Source organism: Sus scrofa, chromosome 10, assembly GCF_054392235.1.
Source record: "Sus scrofa isolate SSC_HxYL_T2T_F1_AM1 chromosome 10, Sscrofa_HxYL_maternal_Yorkshire_Landrace_v2.0, whole genome shotgun sequence".
Classification (NCBI taxonomy): Eukaryota; Metazoa; Chordata; class Mammalia; order Artiodactyla; family Suidae; genus Sus; species Sus scrofa.
Genome location: NC_139392.1, coordinates 15600139 through 15618722, shown reverse-complemented (window position 1 = coordinate 15618722; position 18584 = coordinate 15600139). Strand labels below are relative to the sequence as shown.

The 18584-nt window shown below is 41.5% G+C and overlaps 1 protein-coding gene across 1 annotated transcript in view; it reads right to left on the bottom strand.

The window, feature by feature from the left end:
* The window catches only part of DNAH14 (dynein axonemal heavy chain 14), a 343434-nt gene extending 330194 nt beyond the window's left edge, over nucleotides 1-13240 (bottom strand). Inside the window, exon 1 of the mRNA XM_084979196.1 lies at nucleotides 13050-13240. The gene's annotated coding sequence lies outside the window, so the exon portion shown is untranslated. The remainder of the gene's footprint in view (nucleotides 1-13049) is intronic.
* Between the last annotated feature and the right edge of the window lie 5344 nt (nucleotides 13241-18584).

Below are 18584 nucleotides of genomic sequence, written 5' to 3'. Positions count from 1 at the left end.
AACAAGTGCTGGAGGGGGTGTGGAGAAAAGGGAACCCTCCTGCACTGCTGGTGGGAATGGAAACTGGTACAGCCACTATGGAGAACAGTTTGGAGATACCTTAGAAATCTATACATAGAACTTTCATATGACCCCGCAATCCCACTCTTGGGCATCTATCCGGACAAAACTCTACTTAAAAGAGACACGTGCACCCGCATGTTCATTGCAGCACTCTTCACAATAGCCAGGACATGGAAACAACCCAAATGTCCATCGACAGATGATTGGATTCGGAAGAGGTGGTATATATACACAATGGAATACTACTCAGCCATAAAAAAGGATGACATAATGCCATTTGCAGCAACATGGATGGAACTAGAGAACCTCATCCTGAGTGAAATGAGCCAGAAAGACAAAGACAAATACCATATGATATCACTTATAACTGGAATCTAATATCCAGCACAAATGAACATCTCCTCAGAAAAGAAAATCATGGACTTAGAGAAGAGACTTGTGGTTGCCTGATGGGAGGGGAGGGAGTGGGAGGGATCGGGAGCTTGGGGTTATCAGACACAACTTAGAATAGATTTACAAGAAGATCCTGCTGAATAGCATTGAGAACTATGTCTAGATACTCATGTTGCAACAGAAGAAAGGGTGGGGGAAAAATGTAATTGTGATGTATACATGTAAGGATAACCTGACCCCCTTGCTGTACAGTGGGAAAATAAAAAAAAATAATAATAATAAGCTACAAGGATATACTGTATAACACAGGGAATACAGCCAATACCTACATTGAATACCTTTAAAAATTGTGAATAGCTATGTTGTATACCAGAACTTACATAATATTGTACATATGCTATATCTCAATTTAAAAAAGAAAAAGCCATAAAATGCGGAAGGGGAATAACAAGGTAGAGTGTTTGTATGCAATCAGAGTTGTTTTTAGCTTAAAACAGACTATTTTAACTACAAGGTGTTTAGGTAAGCCTCTTGGGAACTGCAAAGCAAAAAGCATAAAAGAAAAAAGAAACCAAAGTATAATGCTACTGAAAATCATCAAAGCGCAGGAAGACGAGAAAGTAGAAATGAACAAAGGAACTACAAAACAACCAGATAATGGTTAACAAGTTGGCGATAGTAATTGCTTAATTACAAATACTTAACTTTAAATGCACTAATTTCTGCAGTCAAAGGACATGAATAGCTGATTTGATTTAAACAAAAAAAAAGTGACTCAAGTCTATGCTGTGAGGAGACTCACTTCAGCCTCAAGGACACACACAGACTCAAAGAAAAAGAATGGAAGAAGATATTCCATGCAAATGGTAACCAAAACAGACTAAGAATCATTACATATCCAAAACAAAAACATACTTTAAATCAAAAGTTGTAAGAGACAAAGAAGATGATATAGCTGTCAATTTATCAAGAGAATATAACAATTGTAACTATATATACACTCAACACCGGAGCACTTAAATATATTATGGAGGCAGAAATATGCAGCAATGCATTAATAGAGCATTTAATACACAATTTTTAACATGGATAGATCATCCAGACAGAAAATCAATAAATATTTGACTCAAACAAAACTAGAAAACTGGAAAGACAAATACATGCCATCAAACAGCAGAACACCCATTTTTCTCAAGCTCGGGCAGAGCATTCTCTAGGATAGCTATGTTAGGTCACAAAACAAGTCTTAAGAAATTTAAGAAGACTAAAATTTCATCAAGTATCTTTTCCAAACACAATGGCAGAAACTAGAATTAAAAAAAAAAAAACAAAAAACAAACAAATAAAAAAAAAACAGAAGGAGGAGTTTCTGTCATGGCTCAGCAAAAACGAACCCAACTAGTATCCATGAGGACGCAGGTTTCATCCCTGGCCTCACTCAGCGGGTTAAGGATCTGTCATTGCCATTAGCTGTGGTGTAAGTTACAGACATGGCTTAGATCTGGTGTGGCTGTGGCTCACAGCCACAGCTCTGGTTTGACCCCAGCCTGGAAACTTCCATATGCTGCACCTGCGGCCCTAAAAAGAAGAAAAATGAAAGAAAAAAAAGAACATAGTACTAGATGGAAAGTCTTAGCCACAGGAACTAGGCAAGAAACAATCATCAAATTCAATGCTATCCCTATCAAAATTCCAATGGCATTTTTCACAGAAATAGAAAAAAAAATCCTAAAATGTGTTTGGAACCACAGAAGACCCTCAATAGCCAAAGCAATCTTGGCAAAGAAGAATAAAGGTAAAGGTATCACACTTTCTGAATTCAAGCTGTATTACAAAACTGTAGTAATTTTTCAAAGTTTTGAAGTATGGTACTGGCATAAAAACAAGACACACAGATCAATGGAAGAGAATAGAGAGTTCAGAAATAAAACTACACATATACAACCAACTAATCTTTGTCAAGGTCACCAAGAACACACAATGGGCAAAGGATAGTCTCTTCAACAAATAATTTTGGAAAAACTGGCTATTCACATTTAAAAAGAAAGAAACTGGACTCCTATCTTACACTACTCACAAAAATTAACTTGAAATGGTTTAAAGACTTAAATTTAGTACCTGAAACTATAAAACTCCTAGAAGAAAATATAGGGAAAAATCTCCTAGACATTGGTCATGGCAATGACTTTTTGTATCCAACAAAAGACAAGCAATCAAAGCAAAAACAAGTGGGAATACACCCAACCACAAAGCTTCTTCACAGCAAAGGAAACCATCAAAAAAATTAAAAGGCAGCCTATGGAATAAAAGATTTGCAAACCTATATATGTAATAAGTGGTTAATATCCAAAGTATATAAGAAACTGATACAACTCAATAGCAAGTAAAAACAACTTGGTTTTTAAATGGGCAGATAAACTGAATAGACACTTTTTCCCAAAGAACATACACAACAGGCCAACAGGTGTTCAACATGATTAATCATCAGGGAAATGCCTACCAAACCCCACACCATAATCAGGATGGTGATTATCAAAAAGACAAAGATGGTGGGAAAATGAAACTTTTTGAAGAGGAGGGGATACTATTGGTGTGAATATACATTGGTTTAGCTCCCAAGGAAAACAGAATGAAGGTTCCTCAAAAATAAAAAGCAGATTATCTAATGATCAGCAATATCACTTCTGGATATACATACAAAGGGAATGAAATCAGTATCTCAAAGAGGTACTGGCACTCCCATGATCATTGCAGCATTATTCACAAGAGCCAAGGTATGGAGACAACCTAAGTGCCTATAAACATATGAATGAATAAAGAGCATGTGTATACACACACAACACAAACACAATGGAATTTTATGAACTTTATTCCAGTATGAGAAAGAAGGAAATTCTGCCATTGTTAACAACATAGAGGGCATTTTGCTAAGTGAAATAAGCCAGACAGAAAAAGACAAGTACTGTTTAGCATCACTTATATGTAGAATCTAAAATAAAAACTTTTTTAAAAGTTGGACTTACAGAAACAGAGTAGAATGATGGTTGCCAGGGGATGGGAGAAGTGGCGAGAGAAGGATCAAAGGACGCAAATTATAAGATGTTCTAATGGGTCTAATGTACAGTAGGGTGACTGTGCTAAGAACAGTGCATTATATACCTGAAATTTGTAAGAGTTTAAGGATTCTCACCACTCATACACAAAAAGGCAACTATGTGATGGATGTAGGGGTAACAGTTTCACAATGTATACAGATATCAAATCACCATATTGTATACCTTAAATATACACATTTTTGTCAATTGCCCCTCAATAAAGCTGGAAACAAAAGTTTCTTCAGAAACAAAAATTAGAGCATCAATATTTTAAATAGAAAACGTTAATAAAGAGGATCAAAAGAGCTAAATGCTTATGAATAGAGAAGCGTATTAACATGTTAATTCTCCCTTAATTGGTCTTTACATTCAATATAACTCTAATAAAATCTCAAAAGCTTTAAGTTTTGATAGATTTTCACAAGATGATTAAAAAATTGATTCGCTGTCAGGGAGATGTGGAGTACGTTTCCATTAAACTGGAAAACTCCCTCCTCTTCCCATGTCCCTCTTGTACCTTCACGCTACCTCATTACCATACTCATAACACTTCTGGTCATGAAATTGGGGGGGTGGGAGGGACCCATTTAGCTATTTCCTACAATTTAAACTCAATTCTGACACTATCTCTCTGGAGACAGTACCAGATCCCACAGGGTAAGGGCTCAGTCCCAGGAGACTGCCCCCACTTCAGATGCCAAACGCAAGTGGTAGGTCTTCAGGTTACCCATGGCTTCCGTCTGACTCGGCCATGACTTCCCTCCCCCCGCCACCATTAGATTCAATTATCTGCTAAAATAGCTCCCAGAACTCAGGGGAACACATTTATCAATTTACTAAAAGATATAATGAAGAATACAGATGAAGAGCCGGATGAGAAATACAGGGTCAGATCTGGGGAGGCCCAATGGCAGGAACTCCTGTCCCTGTGGAGTGCAGTGCACCATCTTTCCCATACATGGATTTGTTCACCAATGGGAAAGCTCTCTGAACCCCATACTATTGGGATTTTTTATGGAGCTTTACTCTTATAGGCATGATCAACTTTTAACTCCCATTTCCTGCTCCTCTTCCCTCTCTACGGAATAGGGGGCAAGGCTGAAAATTCCAAGCTTCTAACCATGGCTTGGTCTTTCTGGTGACAAGCTTCTAACTGGAAGCCATCCAGGGAAGATGACCCAAAGTTGCTTCATTAGAACAAAGATACTCCTTGAGTTCTCCCGTAGCTCAGTGAATTAAAGATCTGGAGTGGTCACTGCTGTGGGTTCAATCCCTGGCCCAGGAACTTCTGCATACTGTAGGTGTCACCAAAAAAGAAGAAGAAGAACAAAGACACTCCTGTCACACAGGAAATTTCAAGAGATTTAAGAGCCCTGTGTCAGGAACCAGGGAACATTATACCTTATTAATTCACAACAGTCCATTGCTATCTAGCTTTGAAGATGGAAAGATTAGTTCTGTTAGAACTAGTAAATAAATTCAGTATAAAGTTGCAGGATACAAAATCAACAGGAGTGCAGCCCAGATGGTGGAGTAGGAAGACCCAGAGCTCACCTCCTCCTATGGCCACACCAGAATTAGAGTTATAAACAGAGAAATTATTGATAAGACTGGAATCTAGCAGAAAAGACCTTCTACAGCTAATGACAAAAGGAAGGACTTACAATGAGGTAGGTAGGAGGGGTGGAGACATAGTATAGCCAAGAGCCAGACCCCTGGTGAGCGGGCCACAAATGGCAGAATAATTACAAATATACACTTCAGGCTCCACACCCCAGGGGTCCTGCGGCAGGAAGATGAATTCCCAGAACATGTAGCTTTCAAGGTCAACAGGACTTACTTTCAGGAGACCCAGAGGGCTGGGGAAACAGGGATTCCACTCTTAAATAGCACACGTAAAAATCCTACACGCTCTGGGACCCAGTGCAAAAATAGTAATTTGAAAGAAGCCTGGGTCAGACCCATATCATAATTCTGGAAGACCTCTCAGAGAGTCAGGAGGCAACCAGAGCTCACCCTAGGGACATAAAACACTGGCTGGCAGCAACCATTCTGGGGAGCTCGTTCTACCACAAGGACACCGGTGCTATCAAGTGCCATTTTAGAATCTCTAGCTCATTAGTGCCAGCACCGCCCCTACCCACCAGGCTGTCAGCACCCATACTGGGACATCTCAGGCCAAGTAACTAGGCCAGGTGGGAACAAAGCCCGCCAACCAGTAGCTGGCTGCTGTAAGACATGCAAAGCCCACAGCTGCCCCAGGACAAGGCCCTGTCTACCAGAAATGATCAACAGGCTGCAGGGCAAACCACAGCAGATATCTCAGACACCGGAGGTGGGCATGGCCCACCACCACTAGAGGTCCATGAATAAGCACCACCTGCAGGCCCAGTCACCTCAGAGGCTGGCAAAGAAGAGGGCACTGCAACCAAGTACCACCCACTGTTGCTCCCACTCCCCTGGGAACACACCTGCCCTGCTGCTGCCACTGCCAAATGCTCTGGGTGCTGCCTCCACCTGCCTGATCACTATCACTTCTCAAGGCCCCGCAACGAGGAGCAGCCTGCGCCACCTTCCCACGGGTCCTTGCCACTGCAAAGGGCCCAGCAACCAGGCAATGGCTGCTAGCCCTGCCCATTGCCTCCATCTCCCTGGAAGCACATGCAGCACCCTAAAAACGAACAGTAAACCCTCACAAAATACAAAGGGGTGCTCGCACATATAAACAGGCCTCCAAGATTACAGTGATTGTTTTCCCTAAACTCACAGAATAAGAAAAATATAAGCAAAACAAAGACGCTCAGGAACCATTCCCAGTTAAAAGAACAGGAGAATTCACCTGAAGGAGCAAGCAATGAAACAGACCTCTGCGGTCTCACGGACACCAAGTTCAAAAAGGAGTGTGAGGAAATTCTGGAGGAATTAAGAGCGAATATGAAGGAATTACGAGTGGATATGAACAGTAATGCAGATTACTTTAGAAGAGATCTAGAAAATATAAGGAGAAACAGAAAAATTAGAAAATTCATTTGCAGAGACACAAACTGAGTTAAAGGCACTGAAGGGCAGAATGAATGATGCAGAGGAACGAGTTAGTGACTTGGAAGATACAACAATGGAAATCACCCAATCGGGACAGCAGACAGAAAGCAAAATGGAAAAAAAAAAAAAAAAGAAAGAAAGAAATATAAGAGATCTATGGGGATAATAACAGAGTGCACCAATCTATGCATTATAGGGATTCCAGAAGGATAAGAAAAAGAAAAAGGGATTAAAAATATATTTGAAGAAATTATGGCTGAAAACTTTCCAAATCTAAAGGAAACAGATATTAAGATACAGGAAGCACAGAGGGCCCCAAAGAAGTTGAACCCAAACAGGCCCACACCAAGACACATTATAATAAAAATGGCAAAAATTAAAGGCAGCAAGAGAAAAACAAAGGGTTAATTACAAGGGAACCCCCATAAGGCAATCAGCTGATTTCTCTACAGAAATGCTACAGGCCAGAACAGAGTGGCAAGATATATTCAAAGTTCTAAAAGGAAAAAAATCTGCACCCTACAATACTCTACCCAGAAAGAATATCATTTAAAATAGAAGGAGAAATAAAGACGTTTTCCAACAAACAAAACCTAAAAGAGCACAGCAATACTAAACCCATTCTAAAAGAAATACTGAAAAGGCTCCTCTAAATAAGAAAGAAGAAAAAACAAGGATGGAGGAAATCACAAATGGAAAGCAATCACTTCAATAAGCCAGTATACGGAATTAAAAGGGAAAAAAACACACACCTATTGTAAAATTGATGATAAACACAGCAAAAAGACAAACATGAAAATGTTATAAAAGGACTTCAAAATCATAAAATGTGGGGAAGGGAAGTAAGAAAATCTAGACTTTTTTTTTGTTTTTAAGTATTTGAGACTATATGAATATCAGGCTAAAGCAAGCAGATCTAAGAAGAGGTTAACATACTTGAAAAACAGGGCAACACAAATCAAAACCAAACATTACATTCACAAAAACTAAAAAGAGGACACAAGTGTAAAATAAAATCATCCAACCAAAAAAAGAACAAAGAAGAAACATAGAATCAATTGGAAAACAAGGTTTAAAATGGCAATAAATACATATTTCTCAATAATTACCTTAAATGTCAACAGACTGAGTGCTCCAATCAAAAGACACAGAGTGGCAGACTGGATTTAAAAAAAAAAGAGAGAAAGAGCCTGCAATATGCTGTCTACAAAAGACTCACCTTGGCAAAGGACACACACAAATTCAAAGTGGGGGGATGGGAAAAGATATTTCATGCCAATGGAGAAGACAGGAGAGTAGGAGTTGCAATACTCTTATCAGACAAAACAGACTTTAGAAAGAAGGCCATAAATAAAGACAAAGGAAGATACTATTGAACTGATAAAAGGATCCATTCAATAAGAGGATATTACAATCATCAATATATATGCCCCTAATACAGGAGCACCCAGATACCTACAACAATTACCAACAGACATAAAGGAGAAATTGATGAGAATACAATAATATAGGAGAATTTAATACCCCACTCACATCAATGGACAGATCCTCTAGACAGAAAATTAATAAAGCAACAGAGATCCTAAATGACACAATAGAAAAGTTAGACTTAATTGACATTTCCAGGACACTGCATCCAAAAAAATCAGAATATACATTCTCTTCAAGTACATATGGAACATTCTCAAGGATTGACCACATACTGGAGCACAAAAATAACCTCAACAAACGTAAGAGTATAAAAATTATTTTAAGTTTCTTCTCTGACCTCAATGGCATGAAACTAGAAATCAACCACAGGAAAATAAATGAGAAAAAACTGACTCCATGGAGGTTAAACATCATGCTTCTAAAAAAGCATGTACTTTGTGCTTTGCTATACAGCAGAAATTGACAGAACATTGTTAATCAACTATAATAGAAAAAAAATAAAATCTTTAAAAAAAGAAGAGGCGTTCCCACCATGGCTCAGTGGTTAATGAATGCGACTAAGAACCATGAGGTTGCGGGTTCGATCCCTGGCCTTGCTCAGTGGGATAAGGATCCAGCATTGCCGTGAGCTGTGGTGTCGGTTGCAGATGTGGCTCGGCCGTTGCTGTGGCTCTGGCATAGGCCGGTGGCTACAGCTCCGATTCAACCCCTAGCCTGGGAACCTCCATATGCTGAAGGATCGGCCCACCCAAGAAATGGCAAAAAGATAAAATAAAATAGAAGAAAAATGTACTTCAACACAAAGAAAAGTGACCTAGAGATGAAGTGTGAGATGGTATACTAATACTAATAAAAGCATAGACTTCTACAAGATAGAATCTCCAGAATTTGTGAGTGGGCTACCTTACATGGTAAAAGGGACTTCACAGATATGGTTAAATAAAAATCTCAAAATGGGGAGATTATCCTGAGTTACCCAGTGGGCCCCACCTGGTCACAAAGAATCCATCCTAGAGGGAGACAGGAGGATCAAAGGCAGAAAAAGAAGGTGTGAGGATGGAAGCTGAGGTCGGAGAGGAGAAGGTGCGGTGCTGCGGACTTTGAAGACCAGAGAAGGGACCACAAGCCAAGGAATGAGGGTCACCTCGGGAGGACGGAAAAGGTGAGGAAATGGGTCCTCCCCCACAGCCTCCAAAAGAAGTGCAGCACACACATTGCAGATTTTTGATCTCCAGAAGAATACGATAATAAATTTGTGATTTGCGTTGCTTTGAGCGACTAAATTTGTGGTAATTCCAGCAACAATAGGAAACAAATACATAGTTACATATATTCACTTAATAAATCCTCACAAAGTCCCTCTGGGTTAGGCACTCATCCTAAACTCAATTTACATGAGTAAACTATTATTATACCTACTCTACATGGGGAAATCAAAGCACAAAATAAGTGGTGGGCCTGAGTACAAAGTCAGGGTCCACACCTTAGCCATCATAAAAGTGTTATTTTAATAAGAAGGAACAGTATGTTAGAAAAGATTATACCAAAAAAAAATTATTATTATTATTTTTTTTTGCCTTTTTAAGGGCTGTACCTGTGCCATACAGAAGTTCCCAGGCTAGGGGTCGATAGGAGCCACAGCTGCTGGCCTATACCACAGCCACAGCAACGCAGGATCCAAGCCACATCTGTGCCCTACCCCACAGCTCACCACAACACCAGATCCTTCACCCACTGATGGAGGTCAGGGATTGAACTCTCATTCTCATGGATACCAGTCAGGTTCGTTACCACTGAGCCACAACGGGAACGCCCGCAAAACTAATTTTTAAAATATGTATTAAGTCAATAAACATAATGAATGACTACATTTTAAAAGTTAAAACTAAAATACCAAAACAATAACAGGGTTGGATGGGAAGAAATTCAGTGAGTATTGTGCATGAAGATCCTTGTTACAGTCAGCAAAAACAAACACTAAAAAAAAGCCAGAAATGTCTGTGCACACACTAAAATGACAAAATACATGGGACCTAACCAGAAATGGAAAAATAAACAATACATAGAAAGACAGGCTAGATACACGTGGAAGGTATACAGATGATACAGAAAATTGTATCAATCCAACAGGGAAGTGCGGTATACAGAAAATACAAAAGAGAAGTAAATGTGCCCTAGTGTCCTCAGCAACCACAGTAATACAAATGGATTCATCCCATTTATTAAAAGACTGGACAATCAAACCAAACAATCCAGCTATATATGTTTCTTACAAAATACATTCATAAAACAAAACCATCTCAAAAAGTTAAAAATAAAGAAATGAATGCTTGCAAGAATGGAAAATGGGGCAGCTGCTAAGGACAAGAGTTATGGCAGTTCCTCGAGAAACTAAATACAGAATTACCACATGATTCAACAATGCCACGTCTCGGTTTATACCAAAAACATCAAAAGTAGCGATTCGAACAGATACTGGCACACCAATGTTCACAGCAGCATTATTCACAATTAGCCAAAAGGTAAAAGCAACTCAAATGTCCACCGACAGAAGAATGATCAAGTGAAATGTGGCATAGACATACAATGGAATATTATTCAACCTTAATAAGAAATGATATTCTTTTTTCTTTTTTTTTTTTTTTTTTTTTTGTCTTTTTGCTATTTCTTTGGGCCGCTTCCGCAGCATATGGAGGTTCCCAGGCTAGGGGTCGAATCCGAGCTGTAGCCACCGGCCTACGCCAGAGCCACAGCAATGCGGGATCCGAGCCGCGTCTGCAACCTACACCACAGCTCGCAGCAACGCCGGATCATTAACCCACTGAGCAAGGGCAGGGACCGAACCCGCAACCTCATGGTTCCTAGTCAGATTCGTTAACCACTGCGCCACGACGGGAACTCCCAGAAATATTCTGACACATGCTACAACATGGATGAAGCTAGAAGGCACCATGTAAGTAAAATAAGCCAAACACAAAGGATATATATATTGCAGTATTTCACTTATAGGAGGTTCCTAGAACAGTCAAAGTCATGGAGATAGAGGAGAATAACGGTTATAAGGAGCAGGAGGGAGAGAGTAAACAGGAGTTACTGTTTAATAAGTATGTAATTTCAGTTTGAGATGATGAAAAGTTGTGGACATGGATTGTGGGGATGGTCACACAAAAAAATGAACGTATTGAATGCCACTGAAATGTACACTTTGAAACAGTTAAACTGATACATTTTGTTATGCCTATTTTGCCACAATATGAAAATAAACAGAAAACACTATACCATGCCAGTGGTAAGCAGAAGAAAACTGGTGTAACAGTATTCTAGCCGACAATCTAGACTTTAAAGGAAAAGCATTACCAAAGAGAAACTGGGGCTCAATGTAACAATAGAAGGGATGACCCATCAACAAGCTACAACGTAACTTGTATGTATCGAGCACCGCTTCAAAATATATAAAGCAAAACCGACACAATTACAGAAAACTTGACATTTCGCAAAAACAGACAGAGTGAGATATTTTAACACACCTATCTCAATGCTTTACAGATCAAGTGAACAGAAAACGTAGCAAGCAGAGGATTGAACCCTGACAATTCACAGACTTGACTTAATAGATACATAGAGTCCTGTACCTAATAAGGAATTTACTTTCTTTTCAAATCACATAAAAAAAATTATAAAAACTGACCACATCCTAGGTAACAAAAGATTTAATAAATTTTAAAGAAACGATATTAGGCAGGCCACATTTTCTAATATAGTGCAAATAAATTATGTCAACAATAAAGATACATTTTTAAAAATCCTCTAGTTTGGAGACTTGAAACGGCACTCCCAAATGAACCAGAGATTAACAAGAAAACAAAAACAGAAATCCCTCTCTAGTTAGAACCACTCAACAATTAAAATATTACACATTCAAACTTGCATGCAGCTATAGCAGTTCTAAGACCCTAAAAATTAAAATTCAGAAGAGCATTAAATTCATTTAGTATTTTAAAGATGAAAATAAAAAAGTGTTCACTAAGGAAGCTAGCAAATGAACAACAAGCTCAAAGGAGGAGAAATTAATAGAAAACAAGCAACAATCCAACAAGCAGGCCAAAAGAGGTTTACAGGTGACCTTTATTAAATATGCAAAGTACAGAAAATCCTCATAATATCAAACTCTTTCAGAAGTAAAGCAGGAAGCCACTGAACTCATTTCTTGAAACTAAAAAAGCAACATTCCCAAACCAGACAAGTACACTGAACCCCCCCAAAGTAACACATAACATAAATGCAAATATCCTAAATAGAATATGATCAAATCAAATCTGACGTGTCAGTGTACACATGTTATTCACATAAACATGTGTATATCTTGGTGGAGTTTATCCCATGAATGCATGTACAATACCTAGGAATGTTATTAACGTAACTCAGTACATTACCTCTCTGTTTTTTTAAACAGCCGCACCTGTGGCATATATGTAAGTTCCCTGAGCTAGGAGTCCAATAGGAGCTGCAGCTGCGTGTGGCAATGAAGGATCCTTAACCCACTGAGCGAGGCCAGGGATGGAACACGCAACCTCAGCAATACTATGCCAGGCTTAACCCACTGAGCCACAACGGGAACTCCAATACATTGCCTTTTCAGTCTCTACCCAATTAATCACATACATACTCATCTCTATTTGTGTGGTTTGTGTACACACGTCTATGTATACATAACGCAGTAAATGGTGGCAAATTTTTTCAGTCATTAGTCACTTACTGAAGAAACGAGCGAAGTCTCAAGGAGCTAGGAATAAAAGAGAGCTTAGGTGCCCTGATACAGGGCAAATAAACCCTGCAACTGGAAGATAAGCTCCTCGAGGGCAGGGTTAGCGGTCTGACTCGTGCCTGGCGCAGGTGGCACTCAACCGTGGGGAACCTAGAGCCCCCCAGTTTCCTGCCAGCCCCGCAGGAATTATCCGCGGCTCTCCCGGCCCCTCTGGCCTTCACTTGCGCGCCCCCGAGTAAAGGGGTCCCCGCTGCTCTTACCTGCCACGCTGTAGCCCGACGGCCACCTGGGTCCGTCTTAGGTCCGAGTGCCGGAGAAAGTGCCAGGCGAAGGGAGCCCAGAGGCACGGCCGAGGGCCAGCCACACCATGCCTGGTCCCAACCCTTCCCTGTTCTAACGGCCTCACCAACCCCTGGGGCCGCGAGCCGCCAGGAACTCACCTGCAACCCTCCCAACCCTGCCAAGGTCAGCAGAAGTAGGGGCAGGGCCTCAAAGCCCGCGCAATGGATGCTGGGGAATAGGGTGGGGCAGAGGAAGTGGGCGGCTCCCTCGAGATGCCCACCCACAGGACCCCAGAGCCCTAAATGGCATCTGTGGAGGGATGGGATGGGGTGGGGGCCAGAAATGTGCACCAAAGGCAGGTCTGGTATCTTGCACAAAGTAAAAGACCCCAGCCTAACCTATCTACCATGGCTGTTTGGGCGAGGCCTAAAGATGGGAGAAACCAAGGGCTTTGCAGAAGGGGTACCTCTGGGGACCTTTAAAAAGAATCACCTGTGCTTAATATTTTCACAATTTGTGAAGGTAAACTTGTAATTTAGAAAACTCAGAAGTTCCTGTTGTGGCTCAGTAGGTTAAGAACCTGACTAGTATCCATGAGAATGCAAGTTCAATCCCTGGCCTGGCTCCCAGTGCGTTAAGGATCCAGTGATTCTGCAAGCTGTGGTATAGATCTCAGATGCAGCTCAGCTGGTCCGAACGCTGGAGGTTGCACTCTGATTAGGCCCCCCCGCCTGGGAGCTTCCCTATGCTGCAGGTGAGGCCCTTACACACACACACACACACACACACACACACACACACACACACACACACACCGGAGTTCCCCTAGTGGCCGAGAGGGAAACAAATCCGACTAGGAACCATGATGCTGAGGGTTCGATCCCTGGCCTTGCTCAGTGGGTTAACGATCCCACGCTGCCATGAGCTGTGGTGTAGGTCGCAGATGAAGCTCGGATCCCGCGTTGCTGTGGCTGTGGTGTAGGCTGGCAGCTGTAGCTCGGATTGGACTGCTAGCCTGGGACCCTCCATATGCTGCAGGTGCGGCCCTGAAAAGAAAGAAAGAAAAAAAAATAACTCGGTATTAGTAAACAATTAGATACGGAAATGTGATGAGTCTAGGAGCTTGTAAACTCAACAAAATGCAAGCCTGACAGTCGTCAGTTTTATTGAGGGGCTGATGAGGACTACGGATCGCGGGAAGAGGTAGTGCGGCCATCAGTACACATGTGCTTTCGGTGGGGCGATATACCCAGCAAGCATACGCTTGGCAGAGGCTTGCTGCTGGTGACAATAAGGGTGCTGCTAGTCAGGAGGAGCAGATATCTCCGTTCGTGATTGTAGTGCTTTTCTAGATAGGAAAAGATGCAAGACATTGAGCTCATAAAATCTCCTGAAAATACATGACTATCTAAAGGCCTGTTCTGCCAGTTTGTCTGAGAGCAGAAAGTGCCTCATTCCTGATCTCTGCCCTGCACTTCCACCGGGGTGTGGCCAAGGTCAGTGGCTGCAGCAGCTACTGACTTCATTCGTGTAGAACCAGATGGTGAAGTGACAGTATTCAGTTGGCAAGCTCTAAGAATTCTAAGAAATAATTGTCTGTTTGAGTGTCTGTGTAAAAATACTTCATTTTCTTTTTAAATGTCTTATGAAACAATTTTACGGAGTTCCCACTGTGGCTCAGTGGGTTATGAACCCAACTAGTATCTATGAGGATGTGGGTTCAATCTCTGGCCTTGGTCAATGGGTTAAGAATCTGACATCATCACGAGCTGTGGTGTAGCTCACAGACATGGCTCAGATCCCACTTTGCTGTGACTGTGGCGTAGGCTGGCAGCTGTAGCTCTGATTCAACCCCTAGCCTGACAACTTCCATATGCCACAGGTGTGACCCTAAAAAAAAAAAATTTAGTAGGTGAATGTCCTATATGGCACTCACTCAACGACTATTGAGCACTTAACCAGGCACTGAGCTAGGCACACAAGACATGTGGGTTCCTTCTTTATATTTCCTGGTAGGGGTCACAGAAGAGAAGCAATAGATTTGTTGGGGTCTAAAACTGCGCTTAACTTAGGAAGAATAAACTTTCCCCTTTTCATACTAATAAGCTTGACTGTGTAATCATTCAGCATGTCACGATAAAATTTGAGTATGAATGTGAGTCTTTGAGAACCTGTTTGGTAAGAGAGTTAAGTGTCAAGGGAGAGAGGAAAGATATCCCTTTAACAAGGAAAATCATTTTGGAAATAGTTACCTTCTGTGCCAATAATCATCTCTATTTGATAAACTTACACAAAAACTTGAGAGTCATAACTCATAAACTATCAGTCAACAAACTGTCTAAAGCAAAATAAGACAAAGAAAAAGACAGACTGAGGCCATCCTCTTCGCCCATCTCCTCTGTCTCAGCAACTTTCAGCCCTACCGTGGCGTTTTCCTTGACAATTCCCTCTCCCTTGCTCTCCACCCCATTTCAATGTATTATTGAGTCCTGTGAATTCTACCCATAGACTCTGTTTCGTCTGTCACTTCGCTCCACCTTCACTGTTTTGGGGGCAGGCAAAGTGGTCCTCACACCAGTGCCTGTGGAGAAAGCACAGACTTTCAGGGGTGTGAGGGTAGCGATGGATTTAAAGAAAACCACGTATCGATCCAGGGCTTCATAGACACCCTTTGCTCACCATTCTTTCAAAAATCTTCTTTCACCACTTTTCAAGGAAAAAAACAGCCCTCTCCCATCTGGAGTCCCTCTGTGGTTATCTCCAGGTGTTAAAAGCTCAGGGCCACAACAGAACAAATGCAAGGGAGAAAAGGAAAAATCTTTCAGACTGCCCCTCTACTCAGGAAATGATGTCTTTCTTTTACTTTGTATTTATAGCTCGTGGTGCCGTGGAAGAGTTTGTAACCTAAGCCCAACCTAAAACGAACAAACAAACAAGAAAAAACTACCCTATCTTTTCCCTTGGACTCTAGATTCTAGAATATTATTTGTATATAATTATCAAACCCCTTTTTTGGCACAATTGCTGCATAACTTGCATCACTCTTAAATAAGCCATTGTTTTCCAATCCTAGCTTGCCTTAAAAAAAACACCAGAGAAGCTTTAAAAATACAAATTCCTGGTTCCTTACTCTGATTTACAAAATTCATCCCTCTGTGAGTAGAGTTTGTGTGTGTGTGTGTGTGTGTGTGTGTGTGTGTGTTGTATAAATGCCTCAGGTAATCTTGATGCAAAGTTCAGTTTGGAAATTGCCCAACAGTTTGGTATAATTCTTCCATCTCTTGCCCTTAAATAGGAAGGAATTACAGAAGACAGTGTGGAAAGGCAGCAAGTGTGGGAGTGGAGGTTTGTGATATGTAGTCATTGAGACACTAGAATTTCACAGCTGCATAATGAAGATGATTTCATGACAGTGTCAAAAGCTAGTATTGAGGATCACGGAGCTGTCTCTTAGATTAGTCCTTCTTTACTGCAGCTTATACTTTAAAGGCTATGGGCACAAGCCACGTTGATATAAAGTGTTATCCTTAAATATCTTTTATGTAAATGTAACCTTTAGGTGAGGAAGAAAGAGAGACAATATAATTAGTGAATCAAATGCAGATAATCAGCGCCTCGTGTAGTATTGGCATATAATTACAAGGCTGGGATTCTCGTAACTTGATGTTTGGGCAAGGAAAGAAGGAAAAACACCTGCAACTCATTTTACAAGGTTAAAATGGGGTTCTCTTGAGTCTATTTTCAACACAATATTAAACAGCAGATACTAAACCAATCCATAAAAATCTTGTGAAACCGTAAAACTAGAAAGCATGTGCAAAAAACAATCTCTTCTCATTTGGTATCTATCTCATGAAATCATTTTAAATATGAGGTTTTAGGAGTTCAGTTGTGGCTCAGCGGTAATGAAGCCAACTAGTATATATGAGGACATGGGTTCGATCCAAGGCCTCACTCTGTGGGTTAAGGATCTGGTGTTGCTCTGAGCTGTGGTGTAGGTCACAGATGTGGCTCGGGTCTGGCGTTACTGTGGCTGTGGCATAGGCTGGAGGCTACAGCTCCAATTCAACCCCTAGCCTCGGAACTCCCATATGGCACAGATGCAGCCCTAAAAAGATGATTAAAAAAAAAAATCCTTCATTGAACTTTAAAGAATATATTAATTTGTTGTTGTTGTTTTGCTTTTTAGGACCGCATGTGTGGCAGATGCAAGTTTCCAGGCTAAGGGTCTAATCAGAGCTACAGCTGCTGGCCTATACCACAGCACAGCAATGCAGGATCTGAATGGCCTCTGCAGCCTACACCACAGCTCACAGCAATGCCAAATCCTTTAACCCACTGAGCAAGGCCAGGGATCGAACCCAAGTCCTCATGGATACTAGTTGGCTTTGTTAACGCTGAGCCACGACAGGAACACCAAAAATTATATTAAAATTTCTAACACCATAAAAGACTCTTGCAATTAATCTGTCAACCTGCCCAATCTCCATCAACCCCCCCACACGCAACAATGTTGAACAAATCACTATGGTGGGGGCAATTTTTTCTAGGAGTCTTACGTCTTCAAGCCCTTAGTTCAGCTTCTCTAAGACACATGACTCCATAAGAGCCATAGCGCCCTTCAGCACGTGGGACATGAGTAATAAACATGAACACGTGAACGAATGCCTACACGCTGCACAGACCCCCACGCTCTGATAGTTCAAACTGCCCTTGTCAACGTAGCCTCACCTTCCATAATACAGCTGTCACATATTTAGCAAACACAGCCTATCCTAGGATTGTCAAAGGCAAACGAAGCTGGACATTAGGTGGTGAAAACAGACTGTATTCAGGGGTTCCCACTGTGACTTAGCGGGTTAGGAACCCTACATACTGTCGGTGAGGATATGGGTTCGATCTCTGGCCCCTCTTAGGGGGTTAAGGATGGGGCATTGCCGCGGGCTTCGGCCTCGGTCACAGATGCAGCTCAGATCTGGCGTTGCTGTGGCTGTGGTATAGGCCAGCAGCTGTAGCTCCTATTTGACCCCTAGCCTGGGAAATTTCATATGCTGCAGGTGCAGCCCTAAAAACGAAAAGAAAAAAAAAAGTAACTACCCTCAGTCGGGGAAAGAACAGAGCCCTATTCCAATGTGTGCAGAAGAGACTGGAAGTCTTAACGGGAGGAGGAGGGAGCAGAGAGGAGAGTGAGGATTCTCTCCTCCAAAAAAGACGGAAGACAGAGACCCCATCCCTCCCCACGGTTTTACGTTACCTAGGAAAGACCCTCCTGAGTTGTGGAAGATACACATATAGTTCAAAGGGGCAGAGAAAGGAGGCACAGTTGTAAGCCCTGGGAGTTCCCTCATGGCTCAGTGGTAATGAACCCGACTAGCATCCATGAAGATTCGAGTTTGATCCCTGGCCTTGCTCAGTGGGTTAAGGATCTGGCGTTGCCGTGAGCTGTGGTGTAGGTCTCAGACTTGGCTCAGATCTAGTGTTGCTGTGGGTGTGGGGTGGACCCGTGGCTATAG